The 26,804-nt window shown below is 48.4% G+C and overlaps 14 non-coding genes across 14 annotated transcripts; 12 read left to right on the top strand and 2 right to left on the bottom strand.

The window, feature by feature from the left end:
• Window positions 1–273: 273 nt before the first annotated feature.
• Window positions 274–345, bottom strand: trnap-cgg (transfer RNA proline (anticodon CGG)). Its single transcript has one exon. It is a non-coding gene; the product is annotated as a tRNA-Pro (tRNA).
• A 1,082-nt stretch (window positions 346–1,427) lies between these two features.
• Window positions 1,428–1,499, top strand: trnap-agg (transfer RNA proline (anticodon AGG)). The gene has a single exon. It is a non-coding gene; the product is annotated as a tRNA-Pro (tRNA).
• Window positions 1,500–3,614: 2,115 nt separating this feature from the next.
• On the top strand, window positions 3,615–3,686 carry trnap-agg (transfer RNA proline (anticodon AGG)). Its single transcript has one exon. It is a non-coding gene; the product is annotated as a tRNA-Pro (tRNA).
• A 2,114-nt stretch (window positions 3,687–5,800) lies between these two features.
• On the top strand, window positions 5,801–5,872 carry trnap-agg (transfer RNA proline (anticodon AGG)). Its single transcript has one exon. It is a non-coding gene; the product is annotated as a tRNA-Pro (tRNA).
• Window positions 5,873–7,962: 2,090 nt separating this feature from the next.
• On the top strand, window positions 7,963–8,034 carry trnap-agg (transfer RNA proline (anticodon AGG)). Its single transcript has one exon. It is a non-coding gene; the product is annotated as a tRNA-Pro (tRNA).
• Window positions 8,035–10,124: 2,090 nt separating this feature from the next.
• On the top strand, window positions 10,125–10,196 carry trnap-agg (transfer RNA proline (anticodon AGG)). The gene has a single exon. It is a non-coding gene; the product is annotated as a tRNA-Pro (tRNA).
• Window positions 10,197–12,286: 2,090 nt separating this feature from the next.
• Window positions 12,287–12,358, top strand: trnap-agg (transfer RNA proline (anticodon AGG)). Its single transcript has one exon. It is a non-coding gene; the product is annotated as a tRNA-Pro (tRNA).
• Window positions 12,359–14,472: 2,114 nt separating this feature from the next.
• trnap-agg (transfer RNA proline (anticodon AGG)) lies at window positions 14,473–14,544 on the top strand. Its single transcript has one exon. It is a non-coding gene; the product is annotated as a tRNA-Pro (tRNA).
• Window positions 14,545–16,634: 2,090 nt separating this feature from the next.
• Window positions 16,635–16,706, top strand: trnap-agg (transfer RNA proline (anticodon AGG)). Its single transcript has one exon. It is a non-coding gene; the product is annotated as a tRNA-Pro (tRNA).
• Window positions 16,707–18,796: 2,090 nt separating this feature from the next.
• Window positions 18,797–18,868, top strand: trnap-agg (transfer RNA proline (anticodon AGG)). The gene has a single exon. It is a non-coding gene; the product is annotated as a tRNA-Pro (tRNA).
• Window positions 18,869–20,982: 2,114 nt separating this feature from the next.
• On the top strand, window positions 20,983–21,054 carry trnap-agg (transfer RNA proline (anticodon AGG)). The gene has a single exon. It is a non-coding gene; the product is annotated as a tRNA-Pro (tRNA).
• Window positions 21,055–23,144: 2,090 nt separating this feature from the next.
• Window positions 23,145–23,216, top strand: trnap-agg (transfer RNA proline (anticodon AGG)). The gene has a single exon. It is a non-coding gene; the product is annotated as a tRNA-Pro (tRNA).
• Window positions 23,217–24,780: 1,564 nt separating this feature from the next.
• trnap-ugg (transfer RNA proline (anticodon UGG)) lies at window positions 24,781–24,852 on the bottom strand. The gene has a single exon. It is a non-coding gene; the product is annotated as a tRNA-Pro (tRNA).
• Window positions 24,853–25,505: 653 nt separating this feature from the next.
• Window positions 25,506–25,577, top strand: trnap-agg (transfer RNA proline (anticodon AGG)). The gene has a single exon. It is a non-coding gene; the product is annotated as a tRNA-Pro (tRNA).
• The last annotated feature ends 1,227 nt before the right edge of the window (window positions 25,578–26,804 follow it).

Raw genomic sequence — 26,804 nt, 5'->3', positions numbered from 1 at the left:
GCAGCCAGCTGGAAGAAGACTGTCTGCGTTATGAGCAGTATACACGGTGTGGTTCAGATTGAGTAAAGTCACAAAAGAAAGCCAAGCACCATCACCCAGTACAATTCCACAAAATACAGTGTTGATGCCATGGATCAGATGGTGGGCGAGTACATCGTATGGGCAGAATGATATATGAATATCAGCATATTCTTTCCATCATAAAAATGGAAGTGCACGCATATCTAGTGAAAGAGGGGTGCAAATAGGAAATACGGGAAGGTACATAAAGAGGGGCTCGTCCGGGATTTGAACCCGGGACCTCTCACACCCGAAGCGAGAATCATACGACTAGACCAACGAGCCACAAAAGCTTACTGAATCAAATCCTGGATTAGACCCGACTATGACCTTTTTTGCGACCCCTTTATCATAGCACTGTCATGTGAGCAAGTAAGGGTTTTTTTTGTTGTCATTTGAACCGGGATATTGGTTCACAGTAGCTCCCTCAATACACCTGACTAGGATATTATGAACCAGATCAAATGAGTCTGTGATTGCCTATACACAGTATTACACTCAGCACCACGATGGTAAGTGTCCCAAAAACACATCACATTGTTATGGGTACTCACCCAGGAAACTTGGTTTCGTCTCATGTCACATGCTGCCAATAAGTAAACCAACATAATGAAAAATGTCATTGCCCTCCACTTCTGTTCCAAGAGATGTGTAGCAGGCTAAAGAAGAGGTGTAGTCCTCTCGGCCCAGCCTTAAGGTAGATGACGCAGGCTCAAGCTAGTTAGCTCCGCTCAAGGAGAAGTGTAGGCCCCCGAACCAGTGTCCAAATGCCAACACAGCGTTTCCATGATGCTGTCCATATCAAGCAGGACTGAACCACGCTCTTCAGAAAGACTTACAGAAACCCCACATTCCCCCATGAACAAGCACCTGGAGACAATTCGAGGAAACAATGCCCTTTACCAGCTCGAAACTGATATGGGATTTCTGAGCCTTGGGATTTCCTTTTGATGACCTTTGAGAAGTGACCACTGAACATTGTTGCGGTCTCTTCATTTTTAGTGAGAAATAATCTTTGCTACTTGTATGGTTCCATCCTCCATTGTTCACCCTCTTTCATAGATTTGAGGAATGGTTTAGTTGCACTTTCACGAGTCACCCCTTCTCGAAATGATCTGTCCTGAGCAAAACCAAAGTATTGGAATGGTAGTCCCCAAGTGGAACTGATTCCTTTCCAGCCGTGGAAGAGGGCTTTTACCAACCAGGTACAAGCTTGTTGGCCCTTTTTTCTACAAGCTACATGCAAAAAGGAAACATCAGAGGCACTCATCCAGGTGGATGAGGGGAATATAAATAAAAAAATCAAACCAAAAAAGAGATTTGATTAAGCGCGAAAAAAAAAAAGTTGACATGCAAGCAATGGGCGTGGCTCGTTGGTCTAGGGGTATGATTCTCGCTTAGGGTGCGAGAGGTCACGGGTTCAAATCCCGGACGAGCCCGTGACTCTCACCTTGTCAGCTCCTCCTTTTTCACAGCGCCGTCATTTGAGCAAGTAACTTTGTTTAGTTGTCATTTGAAGCGAGATATTGGCTCTGACCCCTTTGTTGCACGGGATGCCTAGGTTGAAGACAGAGTTGAGTGGTGAGTACTTACGTTGACACGGAAGACCGAAAAACTGCTTGAAGAATCCCGCTTACTAAAGGTATTGAATTCGTGAAAACCCAGTGGCAAATGAGAGGTGACTCGGTTATCTCAGAAATCGCTGATCGCAATGCCCGGTGGCGAGCTGCCCCACCTCATGTGGCCAATGTCCATCTAAAAGGTCATAGTAGCCCTGCTAATGGGCAGGAGCAATTAGTGAGCGCGCCGGTGAGGAATTGGCTCGAACCACTCAGACGCGTCATCTCAAATACCTTCCATCGTGGATGGAACATCTACGCATCTCCAATGGAAGAGGGCTCATCGGGCTGGTGCGGAAGTGGCTTGGAAAACCCAGATGCCTCATCGGCATAGGAATGTACATACATGCAGCCCTATTCCACCATAATTGGGCCTGGTGGCGAAATACAAGTATGCCACAGCAAGACATGAGACGCGCCCCAACATCCCTTCATCGGCAGTGCTGCTTCGACCGTAGAGACTGAGAGAAGATGGAAAAGTCAAGCAAAGGTACAGTCTGCTGTGAGACAAAGGGACATTGTGGGCCAATTCAACATGGCGGAAGGTGCAGGGAAAATCAAAAATATCCTTCATGCCGGAAGGCTACTCCCGCTGCACACCGACACCTGGTGGCACTGGACCTGCGCCACCAGGACGAAGCAGACTGGATTGCCAGAGCTGTGTCCCACGCCAAGCATGGTGGCTGGGTGAGGTGAGATGGTCTAGAAAGTACCGTGATCTTTTGGAGCCGGCAGTTGAACATGGAGGCCACATGCTGAGCTTGACCATCAGATCATTGTATGATATGCCGCGCCCTCCTACCAAAGTACAACTGTGTTTTGGAAAGGATCCAGCCTGTTTCCAGTGTCCTTCTGAAGTAATTCTAAAGAACATCCTTGAGGGCTGTAGGACCAGGCTACCCTGAAGAATAATCATAACCTGCGCGCTAATCTGAAGGCAGATTCACAAGCAATCTGTGAAGTGCCTTGCTGCTGCGATGGAAAAGGAGATGGTAAGCAGCAATGCCACGGGCCCATTGTAAGTCCTGGAACTAAAGATCCACTTTGCAGGAAGGGGGTTGGGACTGTCCAACCGACCTTTCACCTGAAGAACGATACCCTTTAACTTTAGCAAGCGACAAGGAATGCAGGTAGACTCTATTTGTAGTCCCACCATTGCGGCCGAGATTGTAGCGAGGTGGTCCCGAGAACCAAATCCTGCAAAGGTGTCCTCCTTGTGGAGCTGACAGACACTTCTTTCTGACAGAAGAAAGCGAGAATCATACCCCTGGACCAACGAGCCACAAAAGCTCACACAGTCAAGTCACGACCAATCAAATTTGATTCACTTAGCACCAAATGCCAACACAGCGTTTCCGTGATGCTCTCCATATCAAGCAGGACTGAACCACGCTCTTCAGAAAGACTTACAGAAACCCCACATTCCCCCATGAACAAGCACCTGGAGACAATTCGAAGAAACAATGCCTTTTACCAGCTCGAAACTGATATGGGATTTCTGAGCCTTGGGATTTCCTTCTGATGACCTATGAGAAGTAAACACTGAACATTGTTGCAGTCTTGTCATTTTTAGCAAGAAATAATCTTTGCTACTTGTATGGTTCCATCCTCCATTGTTCACCAACTTTCATAGATTTGAGGAATGGTTTAGTTGCACTTTCACGAGTCACCCCTTCTCGAAATGATCTGTCCTGAGCAAAACCAAAGTAGTGGAATGGTAGTCCCAAAGTGGAACTGATTCCTTTCCAGCTGTGGAAGAGGGCTTTTACCAACCAGGTACAAGCTTGTTGGCCCTTTTTTCTACAAGCTACATGCAAAAAGGAAACATCAGAGGCACTCATCCAGGTGGATGAGGGGAATATAAATAAAGAAATCAAACCAAAAAAGAGATTTAATAAAGCGGGAAAAAAAAGTGGACATGCAAGCAGTGGGCGTGGCTCGTTGGTCTAGGGGTATGATTCTCGCTTAGGGTGCGAGAGGTCCCGGGTTCAAATCCCGGACGAGCCCGCGACTCTCACCTTGTCAGCTCCTCCTTTTTCACAGCACCGTCATTTGAGCAAGTAACTTTGTTTAGTTGTCATTTGAAGCGAGATACTGGCTCTGACCCCTTTGTTGCACAGGATGCCTAGGTTGAAGACAGACTTGAGTGGTGAGTACTTACGTTGACACGGAAGACCGAAAAACTGCTTGAAGAATCCCGCTTACTGAAGGTATTGAATTTGTGAAAACCCAGTGGCAAATGAGAGGTGACTCGGTTTTCTCAGAAATCGCTGATCGCAATGCCCGGTGGCGAGCTGCCCCACCTCATGTGGCCAATGTCCATCTAAAAGGTCATAGTAGCCCTGCTAATGGGCAGGAGCAATTAGTGAGTGCGCCAGTGAGGAATTGGCTCGAACCACTCAGACGCGTCATCTCAAATACCTTCCATCGTGGATGGAACATCTACGCTTGTCCAATGGAAGAGGGCTCATCGGGCTGGTGCGGAAGTGGCTTGGAAAACCCAGATGCCTCATCGGCATAGGAATGTACATACATGCGGCCCTATTCCACCATAATTGGGCCTGGTGGCGAAATACAAGTATGCCACAGCAAGACATGAGACGCGCCCCAACATCCCTTCATCGGCAGTGCTGCTTCGACCGTAGAGACTGAGAGAAGATGGAAAAGTCAAGCAAAGGTACAGTCTGCTGGGAGACAAAGGGACATTGTGGGCCAATTCAACATGGCGGAAGGTGCAGGAAAATCAAAAATATCCTCCATGCCGGAAGGCTACTCCCGCTGCAAACCGACACCTGGTGGCACTAGACTTGCGCCACCAGGAAGAAGCAGACTGGATTGCCAGAGCTGTGTCCCTCGCCAGGCATGGTGGCTTGGTGAGGTGAGATGGTCTAGAAAGTAGTGTGATCTTTTGGAGCCGGCAGTGGAACATGGAGGCCACATGCTGAGCTTGACCATCAGATCATTGTATGATATGCCGCGCCCTCCTACCAAAGTACAACTGTGTTTTGGAAAGGATCCAGCCTGTTTCCAGTGTCCTTCTGAAGTAATTCTAAAGAACATCCTTGAGGGCTGTAGGACCAGGCTACCCTGAAGAATAATCATAACCTGCGCGTTAATCTGAAGGCAGATTCACAAGCAATCTGTGAAGTGCCTTGCTGCTGCGATGGAAAAGGAGATGGTAAGCAGCAATGCCACGGGCCCATTGTAAGTCCTGGAACTAAAGATCCATTTTGCAGGAAGGGGGTTGGGACTGTCCAACCGACCTTTCACCTGAAGAACGATACCCTTTAACTTTAGCAAGCGACAAGGAATGCAGGTAGACTCTATTTGTAGTCCCACCATTGCGGCCGAGATTGTAGCGAGGTGGTCCCGAGAACCAAATCCTGCAAAGGTGTCCTCCTTGTGGAGCTGACAGACACTTCTTTCTGACAGAAGAAAGCGAGAATCATACCCCTGGACCAACGAGCCACAAAAGCTCACACAGTCAAGTCACGACCAATCAAATTTGATTCACTTAGCACCAAATGCCAACACAGCGTTTCCGTGATGCTGTCCATATCAAGCAGGACTGAACCACGCTCTTCAGAAAGACTTACAGAAACCCCACATTCCCCCATGAACAAGCACCTGGAGACAATTCGAGGAAACAATGCCTTTTACCAGCTCGAAACTGATATGGGATTTCTGAGCCTTGGGATTTCCTTCTGATGACCTATGAGAAGTAAACACTGAACATTGTTGCAGTCTTGTCATTTTTAGCAAGAAATAATCTTTGCTACTTGTATGGTTCCATCCTCCATTGTTCACCAACTTTCATAGATTTGAGGAATGGTTTAGTTGCACTTTCACGAGTCACCCCTTCTCGAAATGATCTGTCCTGAGCAAAACCAAAGTAGTGGAATGGTAGTCCCAAAGTGGAACTGATTCCTTTCCAGCTGTGGAAGAGGGCTTTTACCAACCAGGTACAAGCTTGTTGGCCCTTTTTTCTACAAGCTACATGCAAAAAGGAAACATCAGAGGCACTCATCCAGGTGGATGAGGGGAATATAAATAAAGAAATCAAACCAAAAAAGAGATTTAATAAAGCGGGAAAAAAAAGTGGACATGCAAGCAGTGGGCGTGGCTCGTTGGTCTAGGGGTATGATTCTCGCTTAGGGTGCGAGAGGTCCCGGGTTCAAATCCCGGACGAGCCCGCGACTCTCACCTTGTCAGCTCCTCCTTTTTCACAGCACCGTCATTTGAGCAAGTAACTTTGTTTAGTTGTCATTTGAAGCGAGATACTGGCTCTGACCCCTTTGTTGCACAGGATGCCTAGGTTGAAGACAGACTTGAGTGGTGAGTACTTACGTTGACACGGAAGACCGAAAAACTGCTTGAAGAATGTGAAAACCCAGTGGCAAATGAGAGGAGACTCGGTTTTCTCAGAAATCGCTGATCGCAATGCCCGGTGGCGAGCTGCCCCACCTCATGTGGCCAATGTCCATCTAAAAGGTCATAGTAGCCCTGCAAATGGGCAGGAGCAATTAGTGAGTGCGCCAGTGAGGAATTGGCTCGAACCACTCAGACGCGTCATCTCAAATACCTTCCATCGTGGATGGAACATCTACGCATCTCCAATGGAAGAGGGCTCATCGGGCTGGTGCGGAAGTGGCTTGGAAAACCCAGATGCCTCATCGGCATAGGAATGTACATACATGCGGCCCTATTCCACCATAATTGGGCCTGGTGGGGAAATGCAAGTATTCCACAGCAAGACATGAGACGAGTCCCAACATCCCTTCATCGGCAGTGCTGCTTCGACCGTAGAGACTGAGAGAAGATGGAAAAGTCAAGCAAAGGTACAGTCTGCTGTGAGACAAAGGGACATTGTGGGCCAATTCAACATGGCGGAAGGTGCAGGGAAAATCAAAAATATCCTTCATGCCGGAAGGCTACTCCCGCTGCAAACCGACACCTGGTGGCACTAGACTTGCGCCACCAGGACGAAGCAGACTGGATTGCCAGAGCTGTGTCCCTCGCCAGGCATGGTGGCTTGGTGAGGTGAGATGGTCTAGAAAGTAGTGTGATCTTTTGGAGCCGGCAGTGGAACATGGAGGCCACATGCTGAGCTTGACCATCAGATCATTGTATGATATGCCGCGCCCTCCTACCAAAGTACAACTGTGTTTTGGAAAGGATCCAGCCTGTTTCCAGTGTCCTTCTGAAGTAATTCTAAAGAACATCCTTGAGGGCTGTAGGACCAGGCTACCCTGAAGAATAATCATAACCTGCGCGTTAATCTGAAGGCAGATTCACAAGCAATTTGTGAAGTGCCTTGCTGCTGCGATGGAAAAGGAGATGGTAAGCAGCAATGCCACGGGCCCATTGTAAGTCCTGGAACTAAAGATCCATTTTGCAGGAAGGGGGTTGGGACTGTCCAACCGACCTTTCACCTGAAGAACGATACCCTTTAACTTTAGCAAGCGACAAGGAATGCAGGTAGACTCTATTTGTAGTCCCACCATTGCGGCCGAGATTGTAGCGAGGTGGTCCCGAGAACCAAATCCTGCAAAGGTGTCCTCCTTGTGGAGCTGACAGACACTTCTTTCTGACAGAAGAAAGCGAGAATCATACCCCTGGACCAACGAGCCACAAAAGCTCACACAGTCAAGTCACGACCAATCAAATTTGATTCACTTAGCACCAAATGCCAACACAGCGTTTCCGTGATGCTGTCCATATCAAGCAGGACTGAACCACGCTCTTCAGAAAGACTTACAGAAACCCCACATTCCCCCATGAACAAGCACCTGGAGACAATTCGAGGAAACAATGCCTTTTACCAGCTCGAAACTGATATGGGATTTCTGAGCCTTGGGATTTCCTTCTGATGACCTATGAGAAGTAAACACTGAACATTGTTGCAGTCTTGTCATTTTTAGCAAGAAATAATCTTTGCTACTTGTATGGTTCCATCCTCCATTGTTCACCAACTTTCATAGATTTGAGGAATGGTTTAGTTGCACTTTCACGAGTCACCCCTTCTCGAAATGATCTGTCCTGAGCAAAACCAAAGTAGTGGAATGGTAGTCCCAAAGTGGAACTGATTCCTTTCCAGCTGTGGAAGAGGGCTTTTACCAACCAGGTACAAGCTTGTTGGCCCTTTTTTCTACAAGCTACATGCAAAAAGGAAACATCAGAGGCACTCATCCAGGTGGATGAGGGGAATATAAATAAAGAAATCAAACCAAAAAAGAGATTTAATAAAGCGGGAAAAAAAAGTGGACATGCAAGCAGTGGGCGTGGCTCGTTGGTCTAGGGGTATGATTCTCGCTTAGGGTGCGAGAGGTCCCGGGTTCAAATCCCGGACGAGCCCGCGACTCTCACCTTGTCAGCTCCTCCTTTTTCACAGCACCGTCATTTGAGCAAGTAACTTTGTTTAGTTGTCATTTGAAGCGAGATACTGGCTCTGACCCCTTTGTTGCACAGGATGCCTAGGTTGAAGACAGACTTGAGTGGTGAGTACTTACGTTGACACGGAAGACCGAAAAACTGCTTGAAGAATGTGAAAACCCAGTGGCAAATGAGAGGAGACTCGGTTTTCTCAGAAATCGCTGATCGCAATGCCCGGTGGCGAGCTGCCCCACCTCATGTGGCCAATGTCCATCTAAAAGGTCATAGTAGCCCTGCAAATGGGCAGGAGCAATTAGTGAGTGCGCCAGTGAGGAATTGGCTCGAACCACTCAGACGCGTCATCTCAAATACCTTCCATCGTGGATGGAACATCTACGCATCTCCAATGGAAGAGGGCTCATCGGGCTGGTGCGGAAGTGGCTTGGAAAACCCAGATGCCTCATCGGCATAGGAATGTACATACATGCGGCCCTATTCCACCATAATTGGGCCTGGTGGGGAAATGCAAGTATTCCACAGCAAGACATGAGACGAGTCCCAACATCCCTTCATCGGCAGTGCTGCTTCGACCGTAGAGACTGAGAGAAGATGGAAAAGTCAAGCAAAGGTACAGTCTGCTGTGAGACAAAGGGACATTGTGGGCCAATTCAACATGGCGGAAGGTGCAGGGAAAATCAAAAATATCCTTCATGCCGGAAGGCTACTCCCGCTGCAAACCGACACCTGGTGGCACTAGACTTGCGCCACCAGGACGAAGCAGACTGGATTGCCAGAGCTGTGTCCCTCGCCAGGCATGGTGGCTTGGTGAGGTGAGATGGTCTAGAAAGTAGTGTGATCTTTTGGAGCCGGCAGTGGAACATGGAGGCCACATGCTGAGCTTGACCATCAGATCATTGTATGATATGCCGCGCCCTCCTACCAAAGTACAACTGTGTTTTGGAAAGGATCCAGCCTGTTTCCAGTGTCCTTCTGAAGTAATTCTAAAGAACATCCTTGAGGGCTGTAGGACCAGGCTACCCTGAAGAATAATCATAACCTGCGCGTTAATCTGAAGGCAGATTCACAAGCAATTTGTGAAGTGCCTTGCTGCTGCGATGGAAAAGGAGATGGTAAGCAGCAATGCCACGGGCCCATTGTAAGTCCTGGAACTAAAGATCCATTTTGCAGGAAGGGGGTTGGGACTGTCCAACCGACCTTTCACCTGAAGAACGATACCCTTTAACTTTAGCAAGCGACAAGGAATGCAGGTAGACTCTATTTGTAGTCCCACCATTGCGGCCGAGATTGTAGCGAGGTGGTCCCGAGAACCAAATCCTGCAAAGGTGTCCTCCTTGTGGAGCTGACAGACACTTCTTTCTGACAGAAGAAAGCGAGAATCATACCCCTGGACCAACGAGCCACAAAAGCTCACACAGTCAAGTCACGACCAATCAAATTTGATTCACTTAGCACCAAATGCCAACACAGCGTTTCCGTGATGCTGTCCATATCAAGCAGGACTGAACCACGCTCTTCAGAAAGACTTACAGAAACCCCACATTCCCCCATGAACAAGCACCTGGAGACAATTCGAGGAAACAATGCCTTTTACCAGCTCGAAACTGATATGGGATTTCTGAGCCTTGGGATTTCCTTCTGATGACCTATGAGAAGTAAACACTGAACATTGTTGCAGTCTTGTCATTTTTAGCAAGAAATAATCTTTGCTACTTGTATGGTTCCATCCTCCATTGTTCACCAACTTTCATAGATTTGAGGAATGGTTTAGTTGCACTTTCACGAGTCACCCCTTCTCGAAATGATCTGTCCTGAGCAAAACCAAAGTAGTGGAATGGTAGTCCCAAAGTGGAACTGATTCCTTTCCAGCTGTGGAAGAGGGCTTTTACCAACCAGGTACAAGCTTGTTGGCCCTTTTTTCTACAAGCTACATGCAAAAAGGAAACATCAGAGGCACTCATCCAGGTGGATGAGGGGAATATAAATAAAGAAATCAAACCAAAAAAGAGATTTAATAAAGCGGGAAAAAAAAGTGGACATGCAAGCAGTGGGCGTGGCTCGTTGGTCTAGGGGTATGATTCTCGCTTAGGGTGCGAGAGGTCCCGGGTTCAAATCCCGGACGAGCCCGCGACTCTCACCTTGTCAGCTCCTCCTTTTTCACAGCACCGTCATTTGAGCAAGTAACTTTGTTTAGTTGTCATTTGAAGCGAGATACTGGCTCTGACCCCTTTGTTGCACAGGATGCCTAGGTTGAAGACAGACTTGAGTGGTGAGTACTTACGTTGACACGGAAGACCGAAAAACTGCTTGAAGAATGTGAAAACCCAGTGGCAAATGAGAGGAGACTCGGTTTTCTCAGAAATCGCTGATCGCAATGCCCGGTGGCGAGCTGCCCCACCTCATGTGGCCAATGTCCATCTAAAAGGTCATAGTAGCCCTGCAAATGGGCAGGAGCAATTAGTGAGTGCGCCAGTGAGGAATTGGCTCGAACCACTCAGACGCGTCATCTCAAATACCTTCCATCGTGGATGGAACATCTACGCATCTCCAATGGAAGAGGGCTCATCGGGCTGGTGCGGAAGTGGCTTGGAAAACCCAGATGCCTCATCGGCATAGGAATGTACATACATGCGGCCCTATTCCACCATAATTGGGCCTGGTGGGGAAATGCAAGTATTCCACAGCAAGACATGAGACGAGTCCCAACATCCCTTCATCGGCAGTGCTGCTTCGACCGTAGAGACTGAGAGAAGATGGAAAAGTCAAGCAAAGGTACAGTCTGCTGTGAGACAAAGGGACATTGTGGGCCAATTCAACATGGCGGAAGGTGCAGGGAAAATCAAAAATATCCTTCATGCCGGAAGGCTACTCCCGCTGCACACCGACACCTGGTGGCACTGGACCTGCGCCACCAGGACGAAGCAGACTGGGTTGCCAGAGCTGTGTCCCACGCCAAGCATGGTGGCTGGGTGAGGTGAGATGGTCTAGAAAGTACTGTGATCTTTTGGAGCCGGCAGTTGAACATGGAGGCCACATGCTGAGCTTGACCATCAGATCATTGTATGATATGCCGCGCCCTCCTACCAAAGTACAACTGTGTTTTGGAAAGGATCCAGCCTGTTTCCAGTGTCCTTCTGAAGTAATTCTAAAGAACATCCTTGAGGGCTGTAAGACCAGGCTACCCTGAAGAATAATCATAACCTGCGCGCTAATCTGAAGGCAGATTCACAAGCAATCTGTGAAGTGCCTTGCTGCTGCGATGGAAAAGGAGATGGTAAGCAGCAATGCCACGGGCCCATTGTAAGTCCTGGAACTAAAGATCCATTTTGCAGGAAGGGGGTTGGGACTGTCCAACCGACCTTTCACCTGAAGAACGATACCCTTTAACTTTAGCAAGCGACAAGGAATGCAGGTAGACTCTATTTGTAGTCCCACCATTGCGGCCGAGATTGTAGCGAGGTGGTCCCGAGAACCAAATCCTGCAAAGGTGTCCTCCTTGTGGAGCTGACAGACACTTCTTTCTGACAGAAGAAAGCGAGAATCATACCCCTGGACCAACGAGCCACAAAAGCTCACACAGTCAAGTCACGACCAATCAAATTTGATTCACTTAGCACCAAATGCCAACACAGCGTTTCCGTGATGCTGTCCATATCAAGCAGGACTGAACCACGCTCTTCAGAAAGACTTACAGAAACCCCACATTCCCCCATGAACAAGCACCTGGAGACAATTCGAGGAAACAATGCCTTTTACCAGCTCGAAACTGATATGGGATTTCTGAGCCTTGGGATTTCCTTCTGATGACCTATGAGAAGTAAACACTGAACATTGTTGCAGTCTTGTCATTTTTAGCAAGAAATAATCTTTGCTACTTGTATGGTTCCATCCTCCATTGTTCACCAACTTTCATAGATTTGAGGAATGGTTTAGTTGCACTTTCACGAGTCACCCCTTCTCGAAATGATCTGTCCTGAGCAAAACCAAAGTAGTGGAATGGTAGTCCCAAAGTGGAACTGATTCCTTTCCAGCTGTGGAAGAGGGCTTTTACCAACCAGGTACAAGCTTGTTGGCCCTTTTTTCTACAAGCTACATGCAAAAAGGAAACATCAGAGGCACTCATCCAGGTGGATGAGGGGAATATAAATAAAGAAATCAAACCAAAAAAGAGATTTAATAAAGCGGGAAAAAAAAGTGGACATGCAAGCAGTGGGCGTGGCTCGTTGGTCTAGGGGTATGATTCTCGCTTAGGGTGCGAGAGGTCCCGGGTTCAAATCCCGGACGAGCCCGCGACTCTCACCTTGTCAGCTCCTCCTTTTTCACAGCACCGTCATTTGAGCAAGTAACTTTGTTTAGTTGTCATTTGAAGCGAGATACTGGCTCTGACCCCTTTGTTGCACAGGATGCCTAGGTTGAAGACAGACTTGAGTGGTGAGTACTTACGTTGACACGGAAGACCGAAAAACTGCTTGAAGAATCCCGCTTACTGAAGGTATTGAATTTGTGAAAACCCAGTGGCAAATGAGAGGTGACTCGGTTTTCTCAGAAATCGCTGATCGCAATGCCCGGTGGCGAGCTGCCCCACCTCATGTGGCCAATGTCCATCTAAAAGGTCATAGTAGCCCTGCTAATGGGCAGGAGCAATTAGTGAGTGCGCCAGTGAGGAATTGGCTCGAACCACTCAGACGCGTCATCTCAAATACCTTCCATCGTGGATGGAACATCTACGCTTGTCCAATGGAAGAGGGCTCATCGGGCTGGTGCGGAAGTGGCTTGGAAAACCCAGATGCCTCATCGGCATAGGAATGTACATACATGCGGCCCTATTCCACCATAATTGGGCCTGGTGGCGAAATACAAGTATGCCACAGCAAGACATGAGACGCGCCCCAACATCCCTTCATCGGCAGTGCTGCTTCGACCGTAGAGACTGAGAGAAGATGGAAAAGTCAAGCAAAGGTACAGTCTGCTGTGAGACAAAGGGACATTGTGGGCCAATTCAACATGGCGGAAGGTGCAAGAAAATCAAAAATATCCTCCATGCCGGAAGGCTACTCCCGCTGCAAACCGACACCTGGTGGCACTAGACTTGCGCCACCAGGAAGAAGCAGACTGGATTGCCAGAGCTGTGTCCCTCGCCAGGCATGGTGGCTTGGTGAGGTGAGATGGTCTAGAAAGTAGTGTGATCTTTTGGAGCCGGCAGTGGAAGATGGAGGCCACATGCTGAGCTTGACCATCAGATCATTGTATGATATGCCGCGCCCTCCTACCAAAGTACAACTGTGTTTTGGAAAGGATCCAGCCTGTTTCCAGTGTCCTTCTGAAGTAATTCTAAAGAACATCCTTGAGGGCTGTAGGACCAGGCTACCCTGAAGAATAATCATAACCTGCGCGTTAATCTGAAGGCAGATTCACAAGCAATCTGTGAAGTGCCTTGCTGCTGCGATGGAAAAGGAGATGGTAAGCAGCAATGCCACGGGCCCATTGTAAGTCCTGGAACTAAAGATCCATTTTGCAGGAAGGGGGTTGGGACTGTCCAACCGACCTTTCACCTGAAGAACGATACCCTTTAACTTTAGCAAGCGACAAGGAATGCAGGTAGACTCTATTTGTAGTCCCACCATTGCGGCCGAGATTGTAGCGAGGTGGTCCCGAGAACCAAATCCTGCAAAGGTGTCCTCCTTGTGGAGCTGACAGACACTTCTTTCTGACAGAAGAAAGCGAGAATCATACCCCTGGACCAACGAGCCACAAAAGCTCACACAGTCAAGTCACGACCAATCAAATTTGATTCACTTAGCACCAAATGCCAACACAGCGTTTCCGTGATGCTGTCCATATCAAGCAGGACTGAACCACGCTCTTCAGAAAGACTTACAGAAACCCCACATTCCCCCATGAACAAGCACCTGGAGACAATTCGAGGAAACAATGCCTTTTACCAGCTCGAAACTGATATGGGATTTCTGAGCCTTGGGATTTCCTTCTGATGACCTATGAGAAGTAAACACTGAACATTGTTGCAGTCTTGTCATTTTTAGCAAGAAATAATCTTTGCTACTTGTATGGTTCCATCCTCCATTGTTCACCAACTTTCATAGATTTGAGGAATGGTTTAGTTGCACTTTCACGAGTCACCCCTTCTCGAAATGATCTGTCCTGAGCAAAACCAAAGTAGTGGAATGGTAGTCCCAAAGTGGAACTGATTCCTTTCCAGCTGTGGAAGAGGGCTTTTACCAACCAGGTACAAGCTTGTTGGCCCTTTTTTCTACAAGCTACATGCAAAAAGGAAACATCAGAGGCACTCATCCAGGTGGATGAGGGGAATATAAATAAAGAAATCAAACCAAAAAAGAGATTTAATAAAGCGGGAAAAAAAAGTGGACATGCAAGCAGTGGGCGTGGCTCGTTGGTCTAGGGGTATGATTCTCGCTTAGGGTGCGAGAGGTCCCGGGTTCAAATCCCGGACGAGCCCGCGACTCTCACCTTGTCAGCTCCTCCTTTTTCACAGCACCGTCATTTGAGCAAGTAACTTTGTTTAGTTGTCATTTGAAGCGAGATACTGGCTCTGACCCCTTTGTTGCACAGGATGCCTAGGTTGAAGACAGACTTGAGTGGTGAGTACTTACGTTGACACGGAAGACCGAAAAACTGCTTGAAGAATGTGAAAACCCAGTGGCAAATGAGAGGAGACTCGGTTTTCTCAGAAATCGCTGATCGCAATGCCCGGTGGCGAGCTGCCCCACCTCATGTGGCCAATGTCCATCTAAAAGGTCATAGTAGCCCTGCAAATGGGCAGGAGCAATTAGTGAGTGCGCCAGTGAGGAATTGGCTCGAACCACTCAGACGCGTCATCTCAAATACCTTCCATCGTGGATGGAACATCTACGCATCTCCAATGGAAGAGGGCTCATCGGGCTGGTGCGGAAGTGGCTTGGAAAACCCAGATGCCTCATCGGCATAGGAATGTACATACATGCGGCCCTATTCCACCATAATTGGGCCTGGTGGGGAAATGCAAGTATTCCACAGCAAGACATGAGACGAGTCCCAACATCCCTTCATCGGCAGTGCTGCTTCGACCGTAGAGACTGAGAGAAGATGGAAAAGTCAAGCAAAGGTACAGTCTGCTGTGAGACAAAGGGACATTGTGGGCCAATTCAACATGGCGGAAGGTGCAGGGAAAATCAAAAATATCCTTCATGCCGGAAGGCTACTCCCGCTGCACACCGACACCTGGTGGCACTGGACCTGCGCCACCAGGACGAAGCAGACTGGATTGCCAGAGCTGTGTCCCACGCCAAGCATGGTGGCTGGGTGAGGTGAGATGGTCTAGAAAGTACTGTGATCTTTTGGAGCCGGCAGTTGAACATGGAGGCCACATGCTGAGCTTGACCATCAGATCATTGTATGATATGCCGCGCCCTCCTACCAAAGTACAACTGTGTTTTGGAAAGGATCCAGCCTGTTTCCAGTGTCCTTCTGAAGTAATTCTAAAGAACATCCTTGAGGGCTGTAAGACCAGGCTACCCTGAAGAATAATCATAACCTGCGCGCTAATCTGAAGGCAGATTCACAAGCAATCTGTGAAGTGCCTTGCTGCTGCGATGGAAAAGGAGATGGTAAGCAGCAATGCCACGGGCCCATTGTAAGTCCTGGAACTAAAGATCCATTTTGCAGGAAGGGGGTTGGGACTGTCCAACCGACCTTTCACCTGAAGAACGATACCCTTTAACTTTAGCAAGCGACAAGGAATGCAGGTAGACTCTATTTGTAGTCCCACCATTGCGGCCGAGATTGTAGCGAGGTGGTCCCGAGAACCAAATCCTGCAAAGGTGTCCTCCTTGTGGAGCTGACAGACACTTCTTTCTGACAGAAGAAAGCGAGAATCATACCCCTGGACCAACGAGCCACAAAAGCTCACACAGTCAAGTCACGACCAATCAAATTTGATTCACTTAGCACCAAATGCCAACACAGCGTTTCCGTGATGCTGTCCATATCAAGCAGGACTGAACCACGCTCTTCAGAAAGACTTACAGAAACCCCACATTCCCCCATGAACAAGCACCTGGAGACAATTCGAGGAAACAATGCCTTTTACCAGCTCGAAACTGATATGGGATTTCTGAGCCTTGGGATTTCCTTCTGATGACCTATGAGAAGTAAACACTGAACATTGTTGCAGTCTTGTCATTTTTAGCAAGAAATAATCTTTGCTACTTGTATGGTTCCATCCTCCATTGTTCACCAACTTTCATAGATTTGAGGAATGGTTTAGTTGCACTTTCACGAGTCACCCCTTCTCGAAATGATCTGTCCTGAGCAAAACCAAAGTAGTGGAATGGTAGTCCCAAAGTGGAACTGATTCCTTTCCAGCTGTGGAAGAGGGCTTTTACCAACCAGGTACAAGCTTGTTGGCCCTTTTTTCTACAAGCTACATGCAAAAAGGAAACATCAGAGGCACTCATCCAGGTGGATGAGGGGAATATAAATAAAGAAATCAAACCAAAAAAGAGATTTAATAAAGCGGGAAAAAAAAGTGGACATGCAAGCAGTGGGCGTGGCTCGTTGGTCTAGGGGTATGATTCTCGCTTAGGGTGCGAGAGGTCCCGGGTTCAAATCCCGGACGAGCCCGCGACTCTCACCTTGTCAGCTCCTCCTTTTTCACAGCACCGTCATTTGAGCAAGTAACTTTGTTTAGTTGTCATTTGAAGCGAGATACTGGCTCTGACCCCTTTGTTGCACAGGATGCCTAGGTTGAAGACAGACTTGAGTGGTGAGTACTTACGTTGACACGGAAGACCGAAAAACTGCTTGAAGAATGTGAAAACCCAGTGGCAAATGAGAGGAGACTCGGTTTTCTCAGAAATCGCTGATCGCAATGCCCGGTGGCGAGCTGCCCCACCTCATGTGGCCAATGTCCATCTAAAAGGTCATAGTAGCCCTGCAAATGGGCAGGAGCAATTAGTGAGTGCGCCAGTGAGGAATTGGCTCGAACCACTCAGACGCGTCATCTCAAATACCTTCCATCGTGGATGGAACATCTACGCATCTCCAATGGAAGAGGGCTCATCGGGCTGGTGCGGAAGTGGCTTGGAAAACCCAGATGCCTCATCGGCATAGGAATGTACATACATGCGGCCCTATTCCACCATAATTGGGCCTGGTGGGGAAATGCAAGTATTCCACAGCAAGACATGAGACGAGTCCCAACATCCCTTCATCGGCAGTGCTGCTTCGACCGTAGAGACTGAGAGAAGATGGAAAAGTCAAGCAAAGGTACAGTCTGCTGTGAGACAAAGGGACATTGTGGGCCAATTCAACATGGCGGAAGGTGCAGGGAAAATCAAAAATATCCTTCATGCCGGAAGGCTACTCCCGCTGCACACCGACACCTGGTGGCACTGGACCTGCGCCACCAGGACGAAGCAGACTGGGTTGCCAGAGCTGTGTCCCACGCCAAGCATGGTGGCTGGGTGAGGTGAGATGGTCTAGAAAGTACTGTGATCTTTTGGAGCCGGCAGTTGAACATGGAGGCCACATGCTGAGCTTGACCATCAGATCATTGTATGATATGCCGCGCCCTCCTACCAAAGTACAACTGTGTTTTGGAAAGGATCCAGCCTGTTTCCAGTGTCCTTCTGAAGTAATTCTAAAGAACATCCTTGAGGGCTGTAAGACCAGGCTACCCTGAAGAATAATCATAACCTGCGCGCTAATCTGAAGGCAGATTCACAAGCAATCTGTGAAGTGCCTTGCTGCTGCGATGGAAAAGGAGATGGTAAGCAGCAATGCCACGGGCCCATTGTAAGTCCTGGAACTAAAGATCCATTTTGCGGGAAGGGGGTTGGGACTGTCCAACCGACCTTTCACCTGAAGAACGATACCCTTTAACTTTAGCAAGCGACAAGGAATGCAGGTAGACTCTATTTGTAGTCCCACCATTGCGGCCGAGATTGTAGCGAGGTGGTCCCGAGAACCAAATCCTGCAAAGGTGTCCTCCTTGTGGAGCTGACAGACACTTCTTTCTGACAGAAGAAAGCGAGAATCATACCCCTGGACCAACGAGCCACAAAAGCTCACACAGTCAAGTCACGACCAATCAAATTTGATTCACTTAGCACCAAATGCCAACACAGCGTTTCCGTGATGCTGTCCATATCAAGCAGGACTGAACCACGCTCTTCAGAAAGACTTACAGAAACCCCACATTCCCCCATGAACAAGCACCTGGAGACAATTCGAGGAAACAATGCCTTTTACCAGCTCGAAACTGATATGGGATTTCTGAGCCTTGGGATTTCCTTCTGATGACCTATGAGAAGTAAACACTGAACATTGTTGCAGTCTTGTCATTTTTAGCAAGAAATAATCTTTGCTACTTGTATGGTTCCATCCTCCATTGTTCACCAACTTTCATAGATTTGAGGAATGGTTTAGTTGCACTTTCACGAGTCACCCCTTCTCGAAATGATCTGTCCTGAGCAAAACCAAAGTAGTGGAATGGTAGTCCCAAAGTGGAACTGATTCCTTTCCAGCTGTGGAAGAGGGCTTTTACCAACCAGGTACAAGCTTGTTGGCCCTTTTTTCTACAAGCTACATGCAAAAAGGAAACATCAGAGGCACTCATCCAGGTGGATGAGGGGAATATAAATAAAGAAATCAAACCAAAAAAGAGATTTAATAAAGCGGGAAAAAAAAGTGGACATGCAAGCAGTGGGCGTGGCTCGTTGGTCTAGGGGTATGATTCTCGCTTAGGGTGCGAGAGGTCCCGGGTTCAAATCCCGGACGAGCCCGCGACTCTCACCTTGTCAGCTCCTCCTTTTTCACAGCACCGTCATTTGAGCAAGTAACTTTGTTTAGTTGTCATTTGAAGCGAGATACTGGCTCTGACCCCTTTGTTGCACAGGATGCCTAGGTTGAAGACAGACTTGAGTGGTGAGTACTTACGTTGACACGGAAGACCGAAAAACTGCTTGAAGAATCCCGCTTACTGAAGGTATTGAATTTGTGAAAACCCAGTGGCAAATGAGAGGTGACTCGGTTTTCTCAGAAATCGCTGATCGCAATGCCCGGTGGCGAGCTGCCCCACCTCATGTGGCCAATGTCCATCTAAAAGGTCATAGTAGCCCTGCTAATGGGCAGGAGCAATTAGTGAGTGCGCCAGTGAGGAATTGGCTCGAACCACTCAGACGCGTCATCTCAAATACCTTCCATCGTGGATGGAACATCTACGCTTGTCCAATGGAAGAGGGCTCATCGGGCTGGTGCGGAAGTGGCTTGGAAAACCCAGATGCCTCATCGGCATAGGAATGTACATACATGCGGCCCTATTCCACCATAATTGGGCCTGGTGGCGAAATACAAGTATGCCACAGCAAGACATGAGACGCGCCCCAACATCCCTTCATCGGCAGTGCTGCTTCGACCGTAGAGACTGAGAGAAGATGGAAAAGTCAAGCAAAGGTACAGTCTGCTGTGAGACAAAGGGACATTGTGGGCCAATTCAACATGGCGGAAGGTGCAAGAAAATCAAAAATATCCTCCATGCCGGAAGGCTACTCCCGCTGCAAACCGACACCTGGTGGCACTAGACTTGCGCCACCAGGAAGAAGCAGACTGGATTGCCAGAGCTGTGTCCCTCGCCAGGCATGGTGGCTTGGTGAGGTGAGATGGTCTAGAAAGTAGTGTGATCTTTTGGAGCCGGCAGTGGAAGATGGAGGCCACATGCTGAGCTTGACCATCAGATCATTGTATGATATGCCGCGCCCTCCTACCAAAGTACAACTGTGTTTTGGAAAGGATCCAGCCTGTTTCCAGTGTCCTTCTGAAGTAATTCTAAAGAACATCCTTGAGGGCTGTAGGACCAGGCTACCCTGAAGAATAATCATAACCTGCGCGTTAATCTGAAGGCAGATTCACAAGCAATCTGTGAAGTGCCTTGCTGCTGCGATGGAAAAGGAGATGGTAAGCAGCAATGCCACGGGCCCATTGTAAGTCCTGGAACTAAAGATCCATTTTGCAGGAAGGGGGTTGGGACTGTCCAACCGACCTTTCACCTGAAGAACGATACCCTTTAACTTTAGCAAGCGACAAGGAATGCAGGTAGACTCTATTTGTAGTCCCACCATTGCGGCCGAGATTGTAGCGAGGTGGTCCCGAGAACCAAATCCTGCAAAGGTGTCCTCCTTGTGGAGCTGACAGACACTTCTTTCTGACAGAAGAAAGCGAGAATCATACCCCTGGACCAACGAGCCACAAAAGCTCACACAGTCAAGTCACGACCAATCAAATTTGATTCACTTAGCACCAAATGCCAACACAGCGTTTCCGTGATGCTGTCCATATCAAGCAGGACTGAACCACGCTCTTCAGAAAGACTTACAGAAACCCCACATTCCCCCATGAACAAGCACCTGGAGACAATTCGAGGAAACAATGCCTTTTACCAGCTCGAAACTGATATGGGATTTCTGAGCCTTGGGATTTCCTTCTGATGACCTATGAGAAGTAAACACTGAACATTGTTGCAGTCTTGTCATTTTTAGCAAGAAATAATCTTTGCTACTTGTATGGTTCCATCCTCCATTGTTCACCAACTTTCATAGATTTGAGGAATGGTTTAGTTGCACTTTCATGAGTCACCCCTTCTCGAAATGATCTGTCCTGAGCAAAACCAAAGTAGTGGAATGGTAGTCCCAAAGTGGAACTGATTCCTTTCCAGCTGTGGAAGAGGGCTTTTACCAACCAGGTACAAGCTTGTTGGCCCTTTTTTCTACAAGCTACATGCAAAAAGGAAACATCAGAGGCACTCATCCAGGTGGATGAGGGGAATATAAATAAAGAAATCAAACCAAAAAAGAGATTTAATAAAGCGGGAAAAAAAAGTGGACATGCAAGCAGTGGGCGTGGCTCGTTGGTCTAGGGGTATGATTCTCGCTTAGGGTGCGAGAGGTCCCGGGTTCAAATCCCGGACGAGCCCGCGACTCTCACCTTGTCAGCTCCTCCTTTTTCACAGCACCGTCATTTGAGCAAGTAACTTTGTTTAGTTGTCATTTGAAGCGAGATACTGGCTCTGACCCCTTTGTTGCACAGGATGCCTAGGTTGAAGACAGACTTGAGTGGTGAGTACTTACGTTGACACGGAAGACCGAAAAACTGCTTGAAGAATGTGAAAACCCAGTGGCAAATGAGAGGAGACTCGGTTTTCTCAGAAATCGCTGATCGCAATGCCCGGTGGCGAGCTGCCCCACCTCATGTGGCCAATGTCCATCTAAAAGGTCATAGTAGCCCTGCAAATGGGCAGGAGCAATTAGTGAGTGCGCCAGTGAGGAATTGGCTCGAACCACTCAGACGCGTCATCTCAAATACCTTCCATCGTGGATGGAACATCTACGCTTGTCCAATGGAAGAGGGCTCATCGGGCTGGTGCGGAAGTGGCTTGGAAAACCCAGATGCCTCATCGGCATAGGAATGTACATACATGCGGCCCTATTCCACCATAATTGGGCCTGGTGGGGAAATGCAAGTATTCCACAGCAAGACATGAGACGAGTCCCAACATCCCTTCATCGGCAGTGCTGCTTCGACCGTAGAGACTGAGAGAAGATGGAAAAGTCAAGCAAAGGTACAGTCTGCTGTGAGACAAAGGGACATTGTGGGCCAATTCAACATGGCGGAAGGTGCAGGGAAAATCAAAAATATCCTTCATGCCGGAAGGCTACTCCCGCTGCACACCGACACCTGGTGGCACTGGACCTGCGCCACCAGGACGAAGCAGACTGGATTGCCAGAGCTGTGTCCCACGCCAAGCATGGTGGCTGGGTGAGGTGAGATGGTCTAGAAAGTACTGTGATCTTTTGGAGCCGGCAGTTGAACATGGAGGCCACATGCTGAGCTTGACCATCAGATCATTGTATGATATGCCGCGCCCTCCTACCAAAGTACAACTGTGTTTTGGAAAGGATCCAGCCTGTTTCCAGTGTCCTTCTGAAGTAATTCTAAAGAACATCCTTGAGGGCTGTAAGACCAGGCTACCCTGAAGAATAATCATAACCTGCGCGCTAATCTGAAGGCAGATTCACAAGCAATCTGTGAAGTGCCTTGCTGCTGCGATGGAAAAGGAGATGGTAAGCAGCAATGCCACGGGCCCATTGTAAGTCCTGGAACTAAAGATCCATTTTGCAGGAAGGGGGTTGGGACTGTCCAACCGACCTTTCACCTGAAGAACGATACCCTTTAACTTTAGCAAGCGACAAGGAATGCAGGTAGACTCTATTTGTAGTCCCACCATTGCGGCCGAGATTGTAGCGAGGTGGTCCCGAGAACCAAATCCTGCAAAGGTGTCCTCCTTGTGGAGCTGACAGACACTTCTTTCTGACAGAAGAAAGCGAGAATCATACCCCTGGACCAACGAGCCACAAAAGCTCACACAGTCAAGTCACGACCAATCAAATTTGATTCACTTAGCACCAAATGCCAACACAGCGTTTCCGTGATGCTGTCCATATCAAGCAGGACTGAACCACGCTCTTCAGAAAGACTTACAGAAACCCCACATTCCCCCATGAACAAGCACCTGGAGACAATTCGAGGAAACAATGCCTTTTACCAGCTCGAAACTGATATGGGATTTCTGAGCCTTGGGATTTCCTTCTGATGACCTATGAGAAGTAAACACTGAACATTGTTGCAGTCTTGTCATTTTTAGCAAGAAATAATCTTTGCTACTTGTATGGTTCCATCCTCCATTGTTCACCAACTTTCATAGATTTGAGGAATGGTTTAGTTGCACTTTCACGAGTCACCCCTTCTCGAAATGATCTGTCCTGAGCAAAACCAAAGTAGTGGAATGGTAGTCCCAAAGTGGAACTGATTCCTTTCCAGCTGTGGAAGAGGGCTTTTACCAACCAGGTACAAGCTTGTTGGCCCTTTTTTCTACAAGCTACATGCAAAAAGGAAACATCAGAGGCACTCATCCAGGTGGATGAGGGGAATATAAATAAAGAAATCAAACCAAAAAAGAGATTTAATAAAGCGGGAAAAAAAAGTGGACATGCAAGCAGTGGGCGTGGCTCGTTGGTCTAGGGGTATGATTCTCGCTTAGGGTGCGAGAGGTCCCGGGTTCAAATCCCGGACGAGCCCGCGACTCTCACCTTGTCAGCTCCTCCTTTTTCACAGCACCGTCATTTGAGCAAGTAACTTTGTTTAGTTGTCATTTGAAGCGAGATACTGGCTCTGACCCCTTTGTTGCACAGGATGCCTAGGTTGAAGACAGACTTGAGTGGTGAGTACTTACGTTGACACGGAAGACCGAAAAACTGCTTGAAGAATCCCGCTTACTAAAGGTATTGAATTCAAGAAGACCCAGTGGCAAATGAGAGGTGACTCGGTTATCTCAGAAATCGCTGATCGCAATGCCCGGTGGCGAGCTGCCCCACCTCATGTGGCCAATGTCCATCTAAAAGGTCATAGTAGCCCTGCTAATGGGCAGGAGCAATTAGTGAGCGCGCCGGTGAGGAATTGGCTCGAACCACTCAGACGCGTCATCTCAAATACCTTCCATCGTGGATGGAACATCTACGCATCTCCAATGGAAGAGGGCTCATCGGGCTGGTGCGGAAGTGGCTTGGAAAACCCAGATGCCTCATCGGCATAGGAATGTACATACATGCGGCCCTATTCCACCATAATTGGGCCTGGTGGCGAAATACAAGTATGCCACAGCAAGACATGAGACGCGCCCCAACATCCCTTCATCGGCAGTGCTGCTTCGACCGTAGAGACTGAGAGAAGATGGAAAAGTCAAGCAAAGGTACAGTCTGCTGTGAGACAAAGGGATATTGTGGGCCAATTCAACATGGCGGAAGGTGCAGGGAAAATCAAAAATATCCTTCATGCCGGAAGGCTACTCCCGCTGCACACCGACACCTGGTGGCACTGGACCTGCGCCACCAGGACGAAGCAGACTGGATTGCCAGAGCTGTGTCCCACGCCAAGCATGGTGGCTGGGTGAGGTGAGATGGTCTAGAAAGTACTGTGATCTTTTGGAGCCGGCAGTTGAACATGGAGGCCACATGCTGAGCTTGACCATCAGATCATTGTATGATATGCCGCGCCCTCCTACCAAAGTACAACTGTGTTTTGGAAAGGATCCAGCCTGTTTCCAGTGTCCTTCTGAAGTAATTCTAAAGAACATCCTTGAGGGCTGTAAGACCAGGCTACCCTGAAGAATAATCATAACCTGCGCGCTAATCTGAAGGCAGATTCACAAGCAATCTGTGAAGTGCATTGCTGCTGCGATGGAAAAGGAGATGGTAAGCAGCAATGCCACGGGCCCATTGTAAGTCGTGGAACTAAAGATCCATTTTGCGGGAAGGGGGTTGGGACTGTCCAACCGACCTTTCACCTGAAGAGCGATACCCTTTAACTTTAGCAAGCGACAAGGAATGCAGGTAGACTCTATTTGTAGTCCCACCATTGCGGCCGAGATTGTAGCGAGGTGGTCCCGAGAACCAAATCCTGCAAAGGTGTCCTCCTTGTGGAGCTGACAGACACTTGGGGTTTCTTTCTTCTATGCAAGCAATCCTTGAGTGGAAAAGTCTGCGATAGTTGAACCTGGCTGCTGAAGCAGAGGATGCAAGGTATGGGCAAACAGGAGACCTGAACCGTCTGTATGACACAGCAGAATGTAGCATTGAAAGAGCTCGGGCTCATCCGGGATTTGAACCCGGGACCTCTCGCACCCAAAGCGAGAATCATACCCCTAGACCAACAAGCCACAAAAGCTCACACAGTCAAGTCACGACCAATCAAATTTGATTCACTTAGCACCAAATGCCAACACAGCGTTTCCGTGATGCTGTCCATATCAAGCAGGACTGAACCACGCTCTTCAGAAAGACTTACAGAAACCCCACATTCCCCCATGAACAAGCACCTGGAGACAATTCGAGGAAACAATGCCTTTTACCAGCTCGAAACTGATATGGGATTTCTGAGCCTTGGGATTTCCTTCTGATGACCTATGAGAAGTAAACACTGAACATTGTTGCAGTCTTGTCATTTTTAGCAAGAAATAATCTTTGCTACTTGTATGGTTCCATCCTCCATTGTTCACCAACTTTCATAGATTTGAGGAATGGTTTAGTTGCACTTTCACGAGTCACCCCTTCTCGAAATGATCTGTCCTGAGCAAAACCAAAGTAGTGGAATGGTAGTCCCAAAGTGGAACTGATTCCTTTCCAGCTGTGGAAGAGGGCTTTTACCAACCAGGTACAAGCTTGTTGGCCCTTTTTTCTACAAGCTACATGCAAAAAGGAAACATCAGAGGCACTCATCCAGGTGGATGAGGGGAATATAAATAAAGAAATCAAACCAAAAAAGAGATTTAATAAAGCGGGAAAAAAAAGTGGACATGCAAGCAGTGGGCGTGGCTCGTTGGTCTAGGGGTATGATTCTCGCTTAGGGTGCGAGAGGTCCCGGGTTCAAATCCCGGACGAGCCCGCGACTCTCACCTTGTCAGCTCCTCCTTTTTCACAGCACCGTCATTTGAGCAAGTAACTTTGTTTAGTTGTCATTTGAAGCGAGATACTGGCTCTGACCCCTTTGTTGCACAGGATGCCTAGGTTGAAGACAGAGTTGAGTGGTGAGTACTTACGTTGACACGGAAGACCGAAAAACTGCTTGAAGAATGTGAAAACCCAGTGGCAAATGAGAGGAGACTCAGTTTTCTCAGAAATCGCTGATTGCAATGCCCGGTGGCGAGCTGCCCCACCTCATGTGGCCAATGTCCATCTAAAAGGTCATAGTAGCCCTGCAAATGGGCAGGAGCAATTAGTGAGTGCGCTGGTGAGGAATAGGCTCGAACCACTCAGATGCGTCATCTCAAATACCTTCCATCGTGGATGGAACATCTACGCATGTCCAATGGAAGAGGGCTCATCGGGCTGGTGCGGAAGTGGCTTGGAAAACCCAGATGCCTCATCGGCATAGGAATGTACATCCATGCGGCCCTATTCCACCATAATTGGGCCTGGTGGGGAAATGCAAGTATTCCACAGCAAGACATGAGACGCGCCCCAACATCCCTTCATCGGCAGTGCTGCTTCGACTGTAGAGACTGAGAGAAGATGGAAAAGTCAAGCAAAGGTACAGTCTGCTGTGAGACAAAGGGACATTGTGGGCCAATTCAACATGGCGGAAGGTGCAGGAAAATCAAAAATATCCTCCATGCCGGAAGGCTACTCCTGCTGCAAACCGACACCTGGTGGCACTAGACCTGCGCCACCAGGAAGAAGCAGACTGGATTGCCAGAGCTGTGTCCCTCGCCAGGCATGGCGGCTTGGTGAGGTGAGATGGTCTAGAAAGTAGTGTGATCTTTTGGAGCCGGCAGTTGAACATGGAGGCCACATGCTGAGCTTGACCATCAGATCAATGTATGATATGCCGCGCCCTCCTACCAAAGTACAACTGTGTTTTGGAAAGGATCCAGCCTGTTTCCAGTGTCCTTCTGAAGTAATTCTAAAGAACATCCTTGAGGGCTGTAAGACCAGGCTACCCTGAAGAATAATCATAACCTGCGCGCTAATCTGAAGGCAGATTCACAAGCAATCTGTGAAGTGCATTGCTGCTGCGATGGAAAAGGAGATGGTAAGCAGCAATGCCACGGGCCCATTGTAAGTCCTGGAACTAAAGATCCATTTTGCGGGAAGGGGGTTGGGACTGTCCAAC

This window comes from Fistularia commersonii, chromosome 5 (genome assembly GCF_037954325.1).
Source record: "Fistularia commersonii isolate RoL2024-O1a breed Wild chromosome 5, RoL_Fcom_v1.0, whole genome shotgun sequence".
Lineage (NCBI taxonomy): Eukaryota > Metazoa > Chordata > Actinopteri > Syngnathiformes > Fistulariidae > Fistularia > Fistularia commersonii.
This window is presented reverse-complemented; position numbering and strand designations above follow the sequence as displayed.